This window comes from Ambystoma mexicanum, unplaced genomic scaffold (assembly GCF_040938575.1).
Source record: "Ambystoma mexicanum isolate Mex_15411 unplaced genomic scaffold, UKY_AmexF1_1 Mex_scaf1, whole genome shotgun sequence".
NCBI classification, from domain to species: domain Eukaryota; kingdom Metazoa; phylum Chordata; class Amphibia; order Caudata; family Ambystomatidae; genus Ambystoma; species Ambystoma mexicanum.
In genome coordinates this window covers 1,263,034-1,282,874 of record NW_027182324.1, presented here as the reverse complement: position 1 = coordinate 1,282,874, position 19,841 = coordinate 1,263,034, and the positions used below count along the sequence as shown (strand labels likewise).

Sequence of the window (19,841 nt, the reverse complement as noted above, 5' to 3'; positions counted from 1 at the left end):
AAAAGCAGACAGGCGCTGCTGACATTCAAACTCAGGATCTCCTGTTTACTAGACAGGCGCTTTAACCAACTAAGCCACAGCACCTTTTTTGCATCTGGTCTCCTTTCCTTCCTCATGTAATCATTTAGAAGTGAAATCCACTTTTTTTAAGGCTAGGCTTCTGTAGCAATATAACTTTTCAAAATGTTTTCCAATTGACTGAAACTCCATTGCACAAAACGAGCATGTCATTAATCGTCGATTTAGAGTGGACTGCATTGCCCAGTGTGTGCATTGAGGAGCACATGTTCGTCTTTACTGGGGAGCAAGTTTGCACTCATGAATGTGGCAAAACATTCAAATCCGTAAGTGGGTGACCATTAAAGTCCTACATGCTGCAAATCTCTATATCTGGATACGGAATGACTGAAAAAAGTTATGTCTCCAGTGTCAAAATGTGTGTAATGCACTAGTAATTCATTTCCTTTATTGACCAGTGAGGTAGCCATGTATGGAGGTGCTGTAGAGTGAAAATCAAGTTTCAAATGGGCAGTGATCCCTGTGCCTGGATAGCTCAGTCGGTAGAGCATCAGACTTTTAATTTGAGGGTCCAGGGTTCAAGTCCCTGTTCAGGCGTACCTTTGCTTCTTTTACAAAAAATTAAGCAGGAAATATGAATTGCTCATTCTAATATGTGCTATTTCTGATGGCATCGCAACCTTGGGCAATATGACTCTAAGGTAGTGGAGTCCAGAGTTCTTGGATGCTTTGCCAACATTTCAAGCCTGACTGTGCTTCTAAATAGCATGAAATAGCAATCTTTGTACAAAGTTTTAATATTGGGGAGACAGATTGGTCGAAAAAAAAGCAGACAGGCGCTGGTGAGATTCGAACTCAGGATCTCCTGTTTACTAGACAGGCGCTTTAACCAACTAAGCCACAGCACCTTTTTTGCATCTGGTCTCCTTTCCTTCCTCATGTAATCATTTAGAAGTGAAATCCACTTTTTTAACGCTGGGCTTCTGTTGCAATATAACTTTTCAAAATGTTTTCCAATTGACTGAAACTCCATTGCACAAAACGAGCATGTCATTAATCGTCGATTTAGAGTGGACTGCATTGCCCAGTGTGTGCATTGAGGAGCACATGTTCGTCTTTACTGGGGAGCAAGTTTGCACTCATGAATGTGGCAAAACATTCAAATCCGTAAGTGGGTGAACATTAAAGTCCTAGATGCTGCAAATCTCTATATCTGGATACGGAATGACTGAAAAAAGTTATGTCTCCAGTGTCAAAATGTGTGTAATGCACTAGTAATTAATTTCCTTTATTGACCAGTGAGGTAGCCATGTATGGAGGTGCTGTAGAGTGAAAATCAAGTTTCAAATGGGCAGTGATCCCTGTGCCTGGATAGCTCAGTCGGTAGAGCATCAGACTTTTAATCTGAGGGTCCAGGGTTCAAGTCACGGTTCAGGCGTACCTTTGCTTCTTTTACAAAAAATTAAGCAGGAAATATGAATTGCTCATTCTAATATGTGCTATTTCTGATGGCATCGCAACCTTGGGCAATATGACTCTAAGGTAGTGGAGTCCAGAGTTCTTGGAGGCTTTGCCAACATTTCAAGCCTGACTGTGCTTCTAAATAGCATGAAATAGCAATCTTTGTACAAAGTTTTAACATTGGGGAGACATATTGGTCGAAAAAAAAGCAGACAGGCGCTGCTGACATTCAAACTCAGGATCTCCTGTTTACTAGACAGGCGCTTTAACCAACTAAGCCACAGCACCTTTTTTGCATCTGGTCTCCTTTCCTTCCTCATGTAATCATTTAGAAGTGAAATCCACTTTTTTTAAGGCTAGGCTTCTGTAGCAATATAACTTTTCAAAATGTTTTCCAATTGACTGAAACTCCATTGCACAAAACGAGCATGTCATTAATCGTCGATTTAGAGTGGACTGCATTGCCCAGTGTGTGCATTGAGGAGCACATGTTCGTCTTTACTGGGGAGCAAGTTTGCACTCATGAATGTGGCAAAACATTCAAATCCGTAAGTGGGTGACCATTAAAGTCCTACATGCTGCAAATCTCTATATCTGGATACGGAATGACTGAAAAAAGTTATGTCTCCAGTGTCAAAATGTGTGTAATGCACTAGTAATTCATTTCCTTTATTGACCAGTGAGGTAGCCATGTATGGAGGTGCTGTAGAGTGAAAATCAAGTTTCAAATGGGCAGTGATCCCTGTGCCTGGATAGCTCAGTCGGTAGAGCATCAGACTATTAATCTGAGGGTCCAGGGTTCAAGTCCCTGTTCAGCCGTATCTTTGCTTCTTTTACAAAAAATTAAGCAGGAAATATGAATTGCTCATTCTAATATGTGCTATTTCTGATGGCATCGCAACCTTGGGCAATATGACTCTAAGGTAGTGGAGTCCAGAGTTCTTGGATGCTTTGCCAACATTTCAAGCCTGACTGTGCTTCTAAATAGCATGAAATAGCAATCTTTGTACAAAGTTTTAATATTGGGGAGACAGATTGGTCGAAAAAAAAGCAGACAGGCGCTGCTGAGATTTGAACTCAGGATCTCCTGTTTACTAGACAGGCGCTTTAACCAACTAAGCCGCAGCACCTTTTTTGCATCTGGTCTCCTTTCCTTCCTCATGTAATCATTTAGAAGTGAAATACACTTTTTTAAGGCTGGGCTTCTGTTGCAATATAACTTTTCAAAATGTTTTCCAATTGACTGAAACTCCATTGCACAAAACGAGCATGTCATTAATCGTCGATTTAGAGTGGACTGCATTGCCCAGTGTGTGCATTGAGGAGCACATGTTCGTCTTTACTGGGGAGCAAGTTTGCACTCATGAATGTGGCAAAACATTCAAATCCGTAAGTGGGTGAACATTAAAGTCCTAGATGCTGCAAATCTCTATATCTGGATACGGAATGACTGAAAAAAGTTATGTCTCCAGTGTCAAAATGTGTGTAATGCACTAGTAATTCATTTCCTTTATTGACCAGTGAGGTAGCCATGTATGGAGGTGCTGTAGAGTGAAAATCAAGTTTCAAATGGGCAGTAATCCCTGTGCCTGGATAGCTCAGTCGGTAGAGCATCAGACTTTTAATCTGAGGGTCCAGGGTTCAAGTCCCTGTTCAGGCGTACCTTTGCTTCTTTTACAAAAAATTAAGCAGGAAATATGAATTGCTCATTCTAATATGTGCTATTTCTGATGGCATCGCAACCTTGGGCAATATGACTCTAAGGTAGTGGAGTCCAGAGTTCTTGGATGCTTTGCCAACATTTCAAGCCTGACTGTGCTTCTAAATAGCATGAAATAGCAATCTTTGTACAAAGTTTTAATATTGGGGAGACAGATTGGTCGAAAAAAAAGCAGACAGGCGCTGCTGAGATTCGAACTCAGGATCTCCTGTTTACTAGACAGGCGCTTTAACCAACTAAGCCGCAGCACCTTTTTTGCATCTTGTCTCCTTTCCTTCCTCATGTAATCATGTAGAAGTGAAATCCACTTTTTTAAGGCTGGGCTTCTGTTGCAATATAACTTTTCAAAATGTTTTCCAATTGACTGAAACTCCATTGCACAAAACGAGCATGTCAGTAATCGACGATTTAGAGTGGACTGCATTGCCCAGTGTGTGCATTGAGGAGCACATGTACGTCTTTACTGGTGAGCAAGTTTGCACTCATGAATGCGGCAAAACATTCAAATGCGTGGGCTGGATGACCATTAAAGTCCTACATGCTGCAAATCTCTATATCTGGATACGGAATGACTGAAAAAAGTTATGTCTCCAGTGTCAAAATGTGTGTAATGCACTAGTAATTCATTTCCTTTATTGACCAGTGAGGTAGCCATGTATGGAGGTGCTGTAGAGTGAAAATCAAGTTTCAAATGGCAGTGATCCCTGTGCCTGGATAGCTCAGTCGGTAGAGCATCAGACTTTTAATCTGAGGGTCCAGGGTTCAAGTCCCTGTTCAGGCGTACCTTTGCTTCTTTTACAATAAATTAAGCAGGAAATATGAATTGCTCATTCTAATATTTGCTATTTCTGATGGCATCGCAACCTTGGGCAATATGACTCTAAGGTAGTGGAGACCAAAGTTCTTGGGTGCTTTGCCAACATTTCAAGCCTGACTGTGCTTCTAAATAGCATGAAATAGCAATCTTTGTACAAAGTTTTAATATTGGGGAGACAGATTGGTCGAAAAAAAAAGCAGAGAGGCGCTGCTGAGATTCAAACTCAGGATCTCCTTTTTACTAGACAGGCGCTTTAACCAACTAAGCCACAGCACCTTTTTTGCATCTGGTCTCCTTTCCTTCCTCATGTAATCATTTAGAAGTGAAATCCACTTTTTTTTAAGGCTGGGCTTCTGTTGCAATATAACTTTTCAAAATGTTTTCCAATTGACTGAAACTCCATTGCACAAAACGAGCATGTCATTAATCGTCGATTTAGAGTGGACTGCATTGCCCAGTGTGTGCATTGAGGAGCACATGTTCGTCTTTACTGGGGAGCAAGTTTGCACTCATGAATGTGGCAAAACATTCAAATCCGTAAGTGGGTGACCATTAAAGTCCTACATGCTGCAAATCTCTATATCTGGATACGGAATGACTGAAAAAAGTTATGTCTCCAGTGTCAAAATGTGTGTAATGCACTAGTAATTCATTTCCTTTATTGACCAGTGAGGTAGCCATGTATGGAGGTGCTGTAGAGTGAAAATCAAGTTTCAAATGGGCAGTGATCCCTGTGCCTGGATAGCTCAGTCGGTAGAGCATCAGACTTTTAATCTGAGGGTCCAGGGTTCAAGTCCCTGTTCAGGCGTACCTTTGCTTCTTTTACAAAAAATTAAGCAGGAAATATGAATTGCTCATTCTAATATGTGCTATTTCTGATGGCATCGCAACCTTGGGCAATATGACTCTAAGGTAGTGGAGTCCAGAGTTCTTGGATGCTTTGCCAACATTTCAAGCCTGACTGTGCTTCTAAATAGCATGAAATAGCAAACTTTGTACAAAGTGTTAATATTGGGGAGACAGATTGGTCGAAAAAAAAGCAGACAGGCGCTGGTGAGATTCGAACTCAGGATCTCCTGTTTACTAGACAGGCGCTTTAACCAACTAAGCCACAGCACCTTTTTTGCATCTGGTCTCCTTTCCTTCCTTATGTAATCATTTAGAAGTGAAATCCACTTTTTTAACGCTGGGCTTCTGTTGCAATATAACTTTTCAAAATGTTTTCCAATTGACTGAAACTCCATTGCACAAAACGAGCATGTCATTAATCGTCGATTTAGAGTGGACTGCATTGCCCAGTGTGTGCATTGAGGAGCACATGTTCGTCTTTACTGGGGAGCAAGTTTGCACTCATGAATGTGGCAAAACATTCAAATCCGTAAGTGGGTGAACATTAAAGTCCTAGATGCTGCAAATCTCTATATCTGGATACGGAATGACTGAAAAAAGTTATGTCTCCAGTGTCAAAATGTGTGTAATGCACTAGTAATTAATTTCCTTTATTGACCAGTGAGGTAGCCATGTATGGAGGTGCTGTAGAGTGAAAATCAAGTTTCAAATGGGCAGTGATCCCTGTGCCTGGATAGCTCAGTCGGTAGAGCATCAGACTTTTAATCTGAGGGTCCAGGGTTCAAGTCACAGTTCAGGCGTACCTTTGCTTCTTTTACAAAAAATTAAGCAGGAAATATGAATTGCTCATTCTAATATGTGCTATTTCTGATGGCATCGCAACCTTGGGCAATATGACTCTAAGGTAGTGGAGTCCAGAGTTCTTGGAGGCTTTGCCAACATTTCAAGCCTGACTGTGCTTCTAAATAGCATGAAATAGCAATCTTTGTACAAAGTTTTAACATTGGGGAGACATATTGGTCGAAAAAAAAGCAGACAGGCGCTGCTGACATTCAAACTCAGGATCTCCTGTTTACTAGACAGGCGCTTTAACCAACTAAGCCACAGCACCTTTTTTGCATCTGGTCTCCTTTCCTTCCTCATGTAATCATTTAGAAGTGAAATCCACTTTTTTTAAGGCTAGGCTTCTGTAGCAATATAACTTTTCAAAATGTTTTCCAATTGACTGAAACTCCATTGCACAAAACGAGCATGTCATTAATCGTCGATTTAGAGTGGACTGCATTGCCCAGTGTGTGCATTGAGGAGCACATGTTCGTCTTTACTGGGGAGCAAGTTTGCACTCATGAATGTGGCAAAACATTCAAATCCGTAAGTGGGTGAACATTAAAGTCCTAGATGCTGCAAATCTCTATATCTGGATACGGAATGACTGAAAAAAGTTATGTCTCCAGTGTCAAAATGTGTGTAATGCACTAGTAATTCATTTCCTTTATTGCCCAGTGAGGTAGCCATGTATGGAGGTGCTGTAGAGTGAAAATCAAGTTTCAAATGGGCAGTAATCCCTGTGCCTGGATAGCTCAGTCGGTAGAGCATCAGACTTTTAATCTGAGGGTCCAGGGTTCAAGTCCCTGTTCAGGCGTACCTTTGCTTCTTTTACAAAAAATTAAGCAGGAAATATGAATTGCTCATTCTAATATGTGCTATTTCTGATGGCATCGCAACCTTGGGCAATATGACTCTAAGGTAGTGGAGTCCAGAGTTCTTGGATGCTTTGCCAACATTTCAAGCCTGAATGTGCTTCTAAATAGCATGAAATAGCAATCTTTGTACAAAGTTTTAATATTGGGGAGACAGATTGGTCGAAAAAAAAGCAGACAGGCGCTGCTGAGATTCGAACTCAGGATCTCCTGTTTACTAGACAGGCGCTTTAACCAACTAAGCCGCAGCACCTTTTTTGCATCTGGTCTCCTTTCCTTCCTCATGTAATCATTTAGAAGTGAAATCCACTTTTTTAAGGCTGGGCTTCTGTTGCAATATAACTTTTCAAAATGTTTTCCAATTGACTGAAACTCCATTGCACAAAACGAGCATGTCATTAATCGTCGATTTAGAGTGGACTGCATTGCCCAGTGTGTGCATTGAGGAGCACATGTTCGTCTTTACTGGGGAGCAAGTTTGCACTCATGAATGTGGCAAAACATTCAAATCCGTAAGTGGGTGACCATTAAAGTCCTACATGCTGCAAATCTCTATATCTGGATACGGAATGACTGAAAAAAGTTATGTCTCCAGTGTCAAAATGTGTGTAATGCACTAGTAATTCATTTCCTTTATTGACCAGTGAGGTAGCCATGTATGGAGGTGCTGTAGAGTGAAAATCAAGTTTCAAATGGGCAGTGATCCCTGTGCCTGGATAGCTCAGTCGGTAGAGCATCAGACTTTTAATCTGAGGGTCCAGGGTTCAAGTCCCTGTTCAGGCGTACCTTTGCTTCTTTTACAAAAAATTAAGCAGGAAATATGAATTGCTCATTCTAATATGTGCTATTTCTGATGGCATCGCAACCTTGGGCAATATGACTCCAAGGTAGTGGAGTCCAGAGTTCTTGGAGGCTTTGCCAACATTTCAAGCCTGACTGTGCTTCTAAATAGCATGAAATAGCAATCTTTGTACAAAGTTTTAACATTGGGGAGACATATTGGTCGAAAAAAAAGCAGACAGGCGCTGCTGACATTCAAACTCAGGATCTCCTGTTTACTAGACAGGCGCTTTAACCAACTAAGCCACAGCACCTTTTTTGCATCTGGTCTCCTTTCCTTCCTCATGTAATCATTTAGAAGTGAAATCCACTTTTTTTAAGGCTAGGCTTCTGTAGCAATATAACTTTTCAAAATGTTTTCCAATTGACTGAAACTCCATTGCACAAAACGAGCATGTCATTAATCGTCGATTTAGAGTGGACTGCATTGCCCAGTGTGTGCATTGAGGAGCACATGTTCGTCTTTACTGGGGAGCAAGTTTGCACTCATGAATGTGGCAAAACATTCAAATCCGTAAGTGGGTGAACATTAAAGTCCTAGATGCTGCAAATCTCTATATCTGGATACGGAATGACTGAAAAAAGTTATGTCTCCAGTGTCAAAATGTGTGTAATGCACTAGTAATTCATTTCCTTTATTGCCCAGTGAGGTAGCCATGTATGGAGGTGCTGTAGAGTGAAAATCAAGTTTCAAATGGGCAGTAATCCCTGTGCCTGGATAGCTCAGTCGGTAGAGCATCAGACTTTTAATCTGAGGGTCCAGGGTTCAAGTCCCTGTTCAGGCGTACCTTTGCTTCTTTTACAAAAAATTAAGCAGGAAATATGAATTGCTCATTCTAATATGTGCTATTTCTGATGGCATCGCAACCTTGGGCAATATGACTCTAAGGTAGTGGAGTCCAGAGTTCTTGGATGCTTTGCCAACATTTCAAGCCTGACTGTGCTTCTAAATAGCATGAAATAGCAATCTTTGTACAAAGTTTTAATATTGGGGAGACAGATTGGTCGAAAAAAAAGCAGACAGGCGCTGCTGAGATTCGAACTCAGGATCTCCTGTTTACTAGACAGGCGCTTTAACCAACTAAGCCGCAGCACCTTTTTTGCATCTGGTCTCCTTTCCTTCCTCATGTAATCATTTAGAAGTGAAATCCACTTTTTTAAGGCTGGGCTTCTGTTGCAATATAACTTTTCAAAATGTTTTCCAATTGACTGAAACTCCATTGCACAAAACGAGCATGTCATTAATCGTCGATTTAGAGTGGACTGCATTGCCCAGTGTGTGCATTGAGGAGCACATGTTCGTCTTTACTGGGGAGCAAGTTTGCACTCATGAATGTGGCAAAACATTCAAATCCGTAAGTGGGTGACCATTAAAGTCCTACATGCTGCAAATCTCTATATCTGGATACGGAATGACTGAAAAAAGTTATGTCTCCAGTGTCAAAATGTGTGTAATGCACTAGTAATTCATTTCCTTTATTGACCAGTGAGGTAGCCATGTATGGAGGTGCTGTAGAGTGAAAATCAAGTTTCAAATGGGCAGTGATCCCTGTGCCTGGATAGCTCAGTCGGTAGAGCATCAGACTTTTAATCTGAGGGTCCAGGGTTCAAGTCCCTGTTCAGGCGTACCTTTGCTTCTTTTACAAAAAATTAAGCAGGAAATATGAATTGCTCATTCTAATATGTGCTATTTCTGATGGCATCGCAACCTTGGGCAATATGACTCTAAGGTAGTGGAGTCCAGAGTTCTTGGAGGCTTTGCCAACATTTCAAGCCTGACTGTGCTTCTAAATAGCATGAAATAGCAATCTTTGTACAAAGTTTTAACATTGGGGAGACAGATTGGTCGAAAAAAAAGCAGACAGGCGCTGCTGAGATTCAAACTCAGGATCTCCTGTTTACTAGACAGGCGCTTTAACCAACTAAGCCACAGCACCTTTTTTGCATCTGGTCTCCTTTCCTTCCTCATGTAATCATTTAGAAGTGAAATCCACTTTTTTTAAGGCTAGGCTTCTGTAGCAATATAACTTTTCAAAATGTTTTCCAATTGACTGAAACTCCATTGCACAAAACGAGCATGTCATTAATCGTCGATTTAGAGTGGACTGCATTGCCCAGTGTGTGCATTGAGGAGCACATGTTCGTCTTTACTGGGGAGCAAGTTTGCACTCATGAATGTGGCAAAACATTCAAATCCGTAAGTGGGTGAACATTAAAGTCCTAGATGCTGCAAATCTCTATATCTGGATACGGAATGACTGAAAAAAGTTATGTCTCCAGTGTCAAAATGTGTGTAATGCACTAGTAATTCATTTCCTTTATTGCCCAGTGAGGTAGCCATGTATGGAGGTGCTGTAGAGTGAAAATCAAGTTTCAAATGGGCAGTGATCCCTGTGCCTGGATAGCTCAGTCGGTAGAGCATCAGACTTTTCATCTGAGGGTCCAGGGTTCAAGTCCCTGTTCAGGCGTACCTTTGCTTCTTTTACAAAAAATTAAGCAGGAAATATGAATTGCTCATTCTAATATGTGCTATTTCTGATGGCATCGCAACCTTGGGCAATATGACTCTAAGGTAGTGGAGTCCAGAGTTCTTGGATGCTTTGCCAACATTTCAAGCCTGACTGTGCTTCTAAATAGCATGAAATAGCAATCTTTGTACAAAGTTTTAATATTGGGGAGACAGATTGGTCGAAAAAAAAGCAGACAGGCGCTGGTGAGATTCGAACTCAGGATCTCCTGTTTACTAGACAGGCGCTTTAACCAACTAAGCCACAGCACCTTTTTTGCATCTGGTCTCCTTTCCTTCCTCATGTAATCATTTAGAAGTGAAATCCACTTTTTTAACGCTGGGCTTCTGTTGCAATATAACTTTTCAAAATGTTTTCCAATTGACTGAAACTCCATTGCACAAAACGAGCATGTCATTAATCGTCGATTTAGAGTGGACTGCATTGCCCAGTGTGTGCATTGAGGAGCACATGTTCGTCTTTACTGGGGAGCAAGTTTGCACTCATGAATGTGGCAAAACATTCAAATCCGTAAGTGGGTGAACATTAAAGTCCTATATGCTGCAAATCTCTATATCTGGATACGGAATGACTGAAAAAAGTTATGTCTCCAGTGTCAAAATGTGTGTAATGCACTAGTAATTAATTTCCTTTATTGACCAGTGAGGTAGCCATGTATGGAGGTGCTGTAGAGTGAAAATCAAGTTTCAAATGGGCAGTGATCCCTGTGCCTGGATAGCTCAGTCGGTAGAGCATCAGACTTTTAATCTGAGGGTCCAGGGTTCAAGTCACGGTTCAGGCGTACCTTTGCTTCTTTTACAAAAAATTAAGCAGGAAATATGAATTGCTCATTCTAATATGTGCTATTTCTGATGGCATCGCAACCTTGGGCAATATGACTCTAAGGTAGTGGAGTCCAGAGTTCTTGGAGGCTTTGCCAACATTTCAAGCCTGACTGTGCTTCTAAATAGCATGAAATAGCAATCTTTGTACAAAGTTTTAACATTGGGGAGACAGATTGGTCGAAAAAAAAGCAGACAGGCGCTGCTGACATTCAAACTCAGGATCTCCTGTTTACTAGACAGGCGCTTTAACCAACTAAGCCACAGCACCTTTTTTGCATCTGGTCTCCTTTCCTTCCTCATGTAATCATTTAGAAGTGAAATCCACTTTTTTTAAGGCTAGGCTTCTGTAGCAATATAACTTTTCAAAATGTTTTCCAATTGACTGAAACTCCATTGCACAAAACGAGCATGTCATTAATCGTCGATTTAGAGTGGACTGCATTGCCCAGTGTGTGCATTGAGGAGCACATGTTCGTCTTTACTGGGGAGCAAGTTTGCACTCATGAATGTGGCAAAACATTCAAATCCGTAAGTGGGTGACCATTAAAGTCCTACATGCTGCAAATCTCTATATCTGGATACGGAATGACTGAAAAAAGTTATGTCTCCAGTGTCAAAATGTGTGTAATGCACTAGTAATTCATTTCCTTTATTGACCAGTGAGGTAGCCATGTATGGAGGTGCTGTAGAGTGAAAATCAAGTTTCAAATGGGCAGTGATCCCTGTGCCTGGATAGCTCAGTCGGTAGAGCATCAGACTTTTAATTTGAGGGTCCAGGGTTCAAGTCCCTGTTCAGGCGTACCTTTGCTTCTTTTACAAAAAATTAAGCAGGAAATATGAATTGCTCATTCTAATATGTGCTATTTCTGATGGCATCGCAACCTTGGGCAATATGACTCTAAGGTAGTGGAGTCCAGAGTTCTTGGATGCTTTGCCAACATTTCAAGCCTGACTGTGCTTCTAAATAGCATGAAATAGCAATCTTTGTACAAAGTTTTAATATTGGGGAGACAGATTGGTCGAAAAAAAAGCAGACAGGCGCTGGTGAGATTCGAACTCAGGATCTCCTGTTTACTAGACAGGCGCTTTAACCAACTAAGCCACAGCACCTTTTTTGCATCTGGTCTCCTTTCCTTCCTCATGTAATCATTTAGAAGTGAAATCCACTTTTTTAACGCTGGGCTTCTGTTGCAATATAACTTTTCAAAATGTTTTCCAATTGACTGAAACTCCATTGCACAAAACGAGCATGTCATTAATCGTCGATTTAGAGTGGACTGCATTGCCCAGTGTGTGCATTGAGGAGCACATGTTCGTCTTTACTGGGGAGCAAGTTTGCACTCATGAATGTGGCAAAACATTCAAATCCGTAAGTGGGTGAACATTAAAGTCCTAGATGCTGCAAATCTCTATATCTGGATACGGAATGACTGAAAAAAGTTATGTCTCCAGTGTCAAAATGTGTGTAATGCACTAGTAATTAATTTCCTTTATTGACCAGTGAGGTAGCCATGTATGGAGGTGCTGTAGAGTGAAAATCAAGTTTCAAATGGGCAGTGATCCCTGTGCCTGGATAGCTCAGTCGGTAGAGCATCAGACTTTTAATCTGAGGGTCCAGGGTTCAAGTCACGGTTCAGGCGTACCTTTGCTTCTTTTACAAAAAATTAAGCAGGAAATATGAATTGCTCATTCTAATATGTGCTATTTCTGATGGCATCGCAACCTTGGGCAATATGACTCTAAGGTAGTGGAGTCCAGAGTTCTTGGAGGCTTTGCCAACATTTCAAGCCTGACTGTGCTTCTAAATAGCATGAAATAGCAATCTTTGTACAAAGTTTTAACATTGGGGAGACATATTGGTCGAAAAAAAAGCAGACAGGCGCTGCTGACATTCAAACTCAGGATCTCCTGTTTACTAGACAGGCGCTTTAACCAACTAAGCCACAGCACCTTTTTTGCATCTGGTCTCCTTTCCTTCCTCAGGTAATCATTTAGAAGTGAAATCCACTTTTTTTAAGGCTAGGCTTCTGTAGCAATATAACTTTTCAAAATGTTTTCCAATTGACTGAAACTCCATTGCACAAAACGAGCATGTCATTAATCGTCGATTTAGAGTGGACTGCATTGCCCAGTGTGTGCATTGAGGAGCACATGTTCGTCTTTACTGGGGAGCAAGTTTGCACTCATGAATGTGGCAAAACATTCAAATCCGTAAGTGGGTGAACATTAAAGTCCTAGATGCTGCAAATCTCTATATCTGGATACGGAATGACTGAAAAAAGTTATGTCTCCAGTGTCAAAATGTGTGTAATGCACTAGTAATTCATTTCCTTTATTGCCCAGTGAGGTAGCCATGTATGGAGGTGCTGTAGAGTGAAAATCAAGTTTCAAATGGGCAGTAATCCCTGTGCCTGGATAGCTCAGTCGGTAGAGCATCAGACTTTTAATCTGAGGGTCCAGGGTTCAAGTCCCTGTTCAGGTGTACCTTTGCTTCTTTTACAAAAAATTAAGCAGGAAATATGAATTGCTCATTCTAATATGTGCTATTTCTGATGGCATCGCAACCTTGGGCAATATGACTCTAAGGTAGTGGAGTCCAGAGTTCTTGGATGCTTTGCCAACATTTCAAGCCTGACTGTGCTTCTAAATAGCATGAAATAGCAATCTTTGTACAAAGTTTTAACATTGGGGAGACAGATTGGTCGAAAAAAAAGCAGACAGGCGCTGCTGACATTCAAACTCAGGATCTCCTGTTTACTAGACAGGCGCTTTAACCAACTAAGCCACAGCACCTTTTTTGCATCTGGTCTCCTTTCCTTCCTCATGTAATCATTTAGAAGTGAAATCCACTTTTTTTAAGGCTAGGCTTCTGTAGCAATATAACTTTTCAAAATGTTTTCCAATTGACTGAAACTCCATTGCACAAAACGAGCATGTCATTAATCGTCGATTTAGAGTGGACTGCATTGCCCAGTGTGTGCATTGAGGAGCACATGTTCGTCTTTACTGGGGAGCAAGTTTGCACTCATGAATGTGGCAAAACATTCAAATCCGTAAGTGGGTGACCATTAAAGTCCTACATGCTGCAAATCTCTATATCTGGATACGGAATGACTGAAAAAAGTTATGTCTCCAGTGTCAAAATGTGTGTAATGCACTAGTAATTCATTTCCTTTATTGACCAGTGAGGTAGCCATGTATGGAGGTGCTGTAGAGTGAAAATCAAGTTTCAAATGGGCAGTGATCCCTGTGCCTGGATAGCTCAGTCGGTAGAGCATCAGACTTTTAATCTGAGGGTCCAGGGTTCAAGTCCCTGTTCAGGCGTACCTTTGCTTCTTTTACAAAAAATTAAGCAGGAAATATGAATTGCTCATTCTAATATGTGCTATTTCTGATGGCATCGCAACCTTGGGCAATATGACTCTAAGGTAGTGGAGTCCAGAGTTCTTGGATGCTTTGCCAACATTTCAAGCCTGACTGTGCTTCTAAATAGCATGAAATAGCAATCTTTGTACAAAGTTTTAATATTGGGGAGACAGATTGGTCGAAAAAAAAGCAGACAGGCGCTGGTGAGATTCGAACTCAGGATCTCCTGTTTACTAGACAGGCGCTTTAACCAACTAAGCCACAGCACCTTTTTTGCATCTGGTCTCCTTTCCTTCCTCATGTAATCATTTAGAAGTGAAATCCACTTTTTTAACGCTGGGCTTCTGTTGCAATATAACTTTTCAAAATGTTTTCCAATTGACTGAAACTCCATTGCACAAAACGAGCATGTCATTAATCGTCGATTTAGAGTGGACTGCATTGCCCAGTGTGTGCATTGAGGAGCACATGTTCGTCTTTACTGGGGAGCAAGTTTGCACTCATGAATGTGGCAAAACATTCAAATCCGTAAGTGGGTGAACATTAAAGTCCTAGATGCTGCAAATCTCTATATCTGGATACGGAATGACTGAAAAAAGTTATGTCTCCAGTGTCAAAATGTGTGTAATGCACTAGTAATTAATTTCCTTTATTGACCAGTGAGGTAGCCATGTATGGAGGTGCTGTAGAGTGAAAATCAAGTTTCAAATGGGCAGTGATCCCTGTGCCTGGATAGCTCAGTCGGTAGAGCATCAGACTTTTAATCTGAGGGTCCAGGGTTCAAGTCACGGTTCAGGCGTACCTTTGCTTCTTTTACAAAAAATTAAGCAGGAAATATGAATTGCTCATTCTAATATGTGCTATTTCTGATGGCATCGCAACCTTGGGCAATATGACTCTAAGGTAGTGGAGTCCAGAGTTCTTGGAGGCTTTGCCAACATTTCAAGCCTGACTGTGCTTCTAAATAGCATGAAATAGCAATCTTTGTACAAAGTTTTAACATTGGGGAGACATATTGGTCGAAAAAAAAGCAGACAGGCGCTGCTGACATTCAAACTCAGGATCTCCTGTTTACTAGACAGGCGCTTTAACCAACTAAGCCACAGCACCTTTTTTGCATCTGGTCTCCTTTCCTTCCTCATGTAATCATTTAGAAGTGAAATCCACTTTTTTTAAGGCTAGGCTTCTGTAGCAATATAACTTTTCAAAATGTTTTCCAATTGACTGAAACTCCATTGCACAAAACGAGCATGTCATTAATCGTCGATTTAGAGTGGACTGCATTGCCCAGTGTGTGCATTGAGGAGCACATGTTCGTCTTTACTGGGGAGCAAGTTTGCACTCATGAATGTGGCAAAACATTCAAATCCGTAAGTGGGTGACCATTAAAGTCCTACATGCTGCAAATCTCTATATCTGGATACGGAATGACTGAAAAAAGTTATGTCTCCAGTGTCAAAATGTGTGTAATGCACTAGTAATTCATTTCCTTTATTGACCAGTGAGGTAGCCATGTATGGAGGTGCTGTAGAGTGAAAATCAAGTTTCAAATGGGCAGTGATCCCTGTGCCTGGATAGCTCAGTCGGTAGAGCATCAGACTTTTAATCTGAGGGTCCAGGGTTCAAGTCCCTGTTCAGGCGTATCTTTGCTTCTTTTACAAAAAATTAAGCAGGAAATATGAATTGCTCATTCTAATATGTGCTATTTCTGATGGCATCGCAACCTTGGGCAATATGACTCTAAGGTAGTGGAGTCCAGAGTTCTTGGATGCTTTGCCAACATTTCAAGCCTGACTGTGCTTCTAAATAGCATGAAATAGCAATCTTTGTACAAAGTTTTAATATTGGGGAGACAGATTGGTCGAAAAAAAAGCAGACAGGCGCTGCTGAGATTTGAACTCAGGATCTCCTGTTTACTAGACAGGCGCTTTAACCAACTAAGCCGCAGCACCTTTTTTGCATCTGGTCTCCTTTCCTTCCTCATGTAATCATTTAGAAGTGAAATACACTTTTTTAAGGCTGGGCTTCTGTTGCAATATAACTTTTCAAAATGTTTTCCAATTGACTGAAACTCCATTGCACAAAACGAGCATGTCATTAATCGTCGATTTAGAGTGGACTGCATTGCCCAGTGTGTGCATTGAGGAGCACATGTTCGTCTTTACTGGGGAGCAAGTTTGCACTCATGAATGTGGCAAAACATTCAAATCCGTAAGTGGGTGAACATTAAAGTCCTAGATGCTGCAAATCTCTATATCTGGATACGGAATGACTGAAAAAAGTTATGTCTCCAGTGTCAAAATGTGTGTAATGCACTAGTAATTCATTTCCTTTATTGACCAGTGAGGTAGCCATGTATGGAGGTGCTGTAGAGTGAAAATCAAGTTTCAAATGGGCAGTAATCCCTGTGCCTGGATAGCTCAGTCGGTAGAGCATCAGACTTTTAATCTGAGGGTCCAGGGTTCAAGTCCCTGTTCAGGCGTACCTTTGCTTCTTTTACAAAAAATTAAGCAGGAAATATGAATTGCTCATTCTAATATGTGCTATTTCTGATGGCATCGCAACCTTGGGCAATATGACTCTAAGGTAGTGGAGTCCAGAGTTCTTGGATGCTTTGCCAACATTTCAAGCCTGACTGTGCTTCTAAATAGCATGAAATAGCAATCTTTGTACAAAGTTTTAATATTGGGGAGACAGATTGGTCGAAAAAAAAGCAGACAGGCGCTGCTGAGATTCGAACTCAGGATCTCCTGTTTACTAGACAGGCGCTTTAACCAACTAAGCCGCAGCACCTTTTTTGCATCTGGTCTCCTTTCCTTCCTCATGTAATCATGTAGAAGTGAAATCCACTTTTTTAAGGCTGGGCTTCTGTTGCAATATAACTTTTCAAAATGTTTTCCAATTGACTGAAACTCCATTGCACAAAACGAGCATGTCAGTAATCGACGATTTAGAGTGGACTGCATTGCCCAGTGTGTGCATTGAGGAGCACATGTACGTCTTTACTGGTGAGCAAGTTTGCACTCATGAATGCGGCAAAACATTCAAATGCGTGGGCTGGATGACCATTAAAGTCCTACATGCTGCAAATCTCTATATCTGGATACGGAATGACTGAAAAAAGTTATGTCTCCAGTGTCAAAATGTGTGTAATGCACTAGTAATTCATTTCCTTTATTGACCAGTGAGGTAGCCATGTATGGAGGTGCTGTAGAGTGAAAATCAAGTTTCAAATGGCAGTGATCCCTGTGCCTGGATAGCTCAGTCGGTAGAGCATCAGACTTTTAATCTGAGGGTCCAGGGTTCAAGTCCCTGTTCAGGCGTACCTTTGCTTCTTTTACAATAAATTAAGCAGGAAATATGAATTGCTCATTCTAATATTTGCTATTTCTGATGGCATCGCAACCTTGGGCAATATGACTCTAAGGTAGTGGAGACCAAAGTTCTTGGGTGCTTTGCCAACATTTCAAGCCTGACTGTGCTTCTAAATAGCATGAAATAGCAATCTTTGTACAAAGTTTTAATATTGGGGAGACAGATTGGTCGAAAAAAAAAGCAGAGAGGCGCTGCTGAGATTCAAACTCAGGATCTCCTTTTTACTAGACAGGCGCTTTAACCAACTAAGCCACAGCACCTTTTTTGCATCTGGTCTCCTTTCCTTCCTCATGTAATCATTTAGAAGTGAAATCCACTTTTTCTTAAGGCTGGGCTTCTGTTGCAATATAACTTTTCAAAATGTTTTCCAATTGACTGAAACTCCATTGCACAAAACGAGCATGTCATTAATCGTCGATTTAGAGTGGACTGCATTGCCCAGTGTGTGCATTGAGGAGCACATGTTCGTCTTTACTGGGGAGCAAGTTTGCACTCATGAATGTGGCAAAACATTCAAATCCGTAAGTGGGTGACCATTAAAGTCCTACATGCTGCAAATCTCTATATCTGGATACGGAATGACTGAAAAAAGTTATGTCTCCAGTGTCAAAATGTGTGTAATGCACTAGTAATTCATTTCCTTTATTGACCAGTGAGGTAGCCATGTATGGAGGTGCTGTAGAGTGAAAATCAAGTTTCAAATGGGCAGTGATCCCTGTGCCTGGATAGCTCAGTCGGTAGAGCATCAGACTTTTAATCTGAGGGTCCAGGGTTCAAGTCCCTGTTCAGGCGTACCTTTGCTTCTTTTACAAAAAATTAAGCAGGAAATATGAATTGCTCATTCTAATATGTGCTATTTCTGATGGCATCGCAACCTTGGGCAATATGACTCTAAGGTAGTGGAGTCCAGAGTTCTTGGATGCTTTGCCAACATTTCAAGCCTGACTGTGCTTCTAAATAGCATGAAATAGCAAACTTTGTACAAAGTGTTAATATTGGGGAGACAGATTGGTCGAAAAAAAAGCAGACAGGCGCTGGTGAGATTCAAACTCAGGATCTCCTGTTTACTAGACAGGCGCTTTAACCAACTAAGCCACAGCACCTTTTTTGCATCTGGTCTCCTTTCCTTCCTCATGTAATCATTTAGAAGTGAAATCCACTTTTTTAACGCTGGGCTTCTGTTGCAATATAACTTTTCAAAATGTTTTCCAATTGACTGAAACTCCATTGCACAAAACGAGCATGTCATTAATCGTCGATTTAGAGTGGACTGCATTGCCCAGTGTGTGCATTGAGGAGCACATGTTCGTCTTTACTGGGGAGCAAGTTTGCACTCATGAATGTGGCAAAACATTCAAATCCGTAAGTGGGTGAACATTAAAGTCCTAGATGCTGCAAATCTCTATATCTGGATACGGAATGACTGAAAAAAGTTATGTCTCCAGTGTCAAAATGTGTGTAATGCACTAGTAATTAATTTCCTTTATTGACCAGTGAGGTAGCCATGTATGGAGGTGCTGTAGAGTGAAAATCAAGTTTCAAATGGGCAGTGATCCCTGTGCCTGGATAGCTCAGTCGGTAGAGCATCAGACTTTTAATCTGAGGGTCCAGGGTTCAAGTCACGGTTCAGGCGTACCTTTGCTTCTTTTACAAAAAATTAAGCAGGAAATATGAATTGCTCATTCTAATATGTGCTATTTCTGATGGCATCGCAACCTTGGGCAATATGACTCTAAGGTAGTGGAGTCCAGAGTTCTTGGAGGCTTTGCCAACATTTCAAGCCTGACTGTGCTTCTAAATAGCATGAAATAGCAATCTTTGTACAAAGTTTTAACATTGGGGAGACATATTGGTCGAAAAAAAAGCAGACAGGCGCTGCTGACATTCAAACTCAGGATCTCCTGTTTACTAGACAGGCGCTTTAACCAACTAAGCCACAGCACCTTTTTTGCATCTGGTCTCCTTTCCTTCCTCATGTAATCATTTAGAAGTGAAATCCACTTTTTTTAAGGCTAGGCTTCTGTAGCAATATAACTTTTCAAAATGTTTTCCAATTGACTGAAACTCCATTGCACAAAACGAGCATGTCATTAATCGTCGATTTAGAGTGGACTGCATTGCCCAGTGTGTGCATTGAGGAGCACATGTTCGTCTTTACTGGGGAGCAAGTTTGCACTCATGAATGTGGCAAAACATTCAAATCCGTAAGTGGGTGAACATTAAAGTCCTAGATGCTGCAAATCTCTATATCTGGATACGGAATGACTGAAAAAAGTTATGTCTCCAGTGTCAAAATGTGTGTAATGCACTAGTAATTCATTTCCTTTATTGCCCAGTGAGGTA

General features: G+C 41.1%; 13 non-coding genes across 13 annotated transcripts; all 13 read left to right on the top strand.

Annotated features, from left to right (window-relative positions):
• Positions 1 to 2,225: 2,225 nt before the first annotated feature.
• On the top strand, positions 2,226 to 2,298 carry TRNAN-AUU (transfer RNA asparagine (anticodon AUU)). The gene has a single exon. It is a non-coding gene; the product is annotated as a tRNA-Asn (tRNA).
• A 768-nt stretch (positions 2,299 to 3,066) lies between these two features.
• TRNAK-UUU (transfer RNA lysine (anticodon UUU)) lies at positions 3,067 to 3,139 on the top strand. Its single transcript has one exon. It is a non-coding gene; the product is annotated as a tRNA-Lys (tRNA).
• Positions 3,140 to 3,907: 768 nt separating this feature from the next.
• TRNAK-UUU (transfer RNA lysine (anticodon UUU)) lies at positions 3,908 to 3,980 on the top strand. The gene has a single exon. It is a non-coding gene; the product is annotated as a tRNA-Lys (tRNA).
• Positions 3,981 to 4,751: 771 nt separating this feature from the next.
• On the top strand, positions 4,752 to 4,824 carry TRNAK-UUU (transfer RNA lysine (anticodon UUU)). Its single transcript has one exon. It is a non-coding gene; the product is annotated as a tRNA-Lys (tRNA).
• Positions 4,825 to 6,434: 1,610 nt separating this feature from the next.
• Positions 6,435 to 6,507, top strand: TRNAK-UUU (transfer RNA lysine (anticodon UUU)). Its single transcript has one exon. It is a non-coding gene; the product is annotated as a tRNA-Lys (tRNA).
• A 768-nt stretch (positions 6,508 to 7,275) lies between these two features.
• Positions 7,276 to 7,348, top strand: TRNAK-UUU (transfer RNA lysine (anticodon UUU)). Its single transcript has one exon. It is a non-coding gene; the product is annotated as a tRNA-Lys (tRNA).
• Positions 7,349 to 8,117: 769 nt separating this feature from the next.
• Positions 8,118 to 8,190, top strand: TRNAK-UUU (transfer RNA lysine (anticodon UUU)). Its single transcript has one exon. It is a non-coding gene; the product is annotated as a tRNA-Lys (tRNA).
• A 768-nt stretch (positions 8,191 to 8,958) lies between these two features.
• On the top strand, positions 8,959 to 9,031 carry TRNAK-UUU (transfer RNA lysine (anticodon UUU)). Its single transcript has one exon. It is a non-coding gene; the product is annotated as a tRNA-Lys (tRNA).
• Positions 9,032 to 14,008: 4,977 nt separating this feature from the next.
• On the top strand, positions 14,009 to 14,081 carry TRNAK-UUU (transfer RNA lysine (anticodon UUU)). The gene has a single exon. It is a non-coding gene; the product is annotated as a tRNA-Lys (tRNA).
• A 1,610-nt stretch (positions 14,082 to 15,691) lies between these two features.
• Positions 15,692 to 15,764, top strand: TRNAK-UUU (transfer RNA lysine (anticodon UUU)). Its single transcript has one exon. It is a non-coding gene; the product is annotated as a tRNA-Lys (tRNA).
• Positions 15,765 to 16,532: 768 nt separating this feature from the next.
• Positions 16,533 to 16,605, top strand: TRNAK-UUU (transfer RNA lysine (anticodon UUU)). Its single transcript has one exon. It is a non-coding gene; the product is annotated as a tRNA-Lys (tRNA).
• A 768-nt stretch (positions 16,606 to 17,373) lies between these two features.
• Positions 17,374 to 17,446, top strand: TRNAK-UUU (transfer RNA lysine (anticodon UUU)). The gene has a single exon. It is a non-coding gene; the product is annotated as a tRNA-Lys (tRNA).
• Positions 17,447 to 18,217: 771 nt separating this feature from the next.
• On the top strand, positions 18,218 to 18,290 carry TRNAK-UUU (transfer RNA lysine (anticodon UUU)). Its single transcript has one exon. It is a non-coding gene; the product is annotated as a tRNA-Lys (tRNA).
• Positions 18,291 to 19,841: the final 1,551 nt, after the last annotated feature.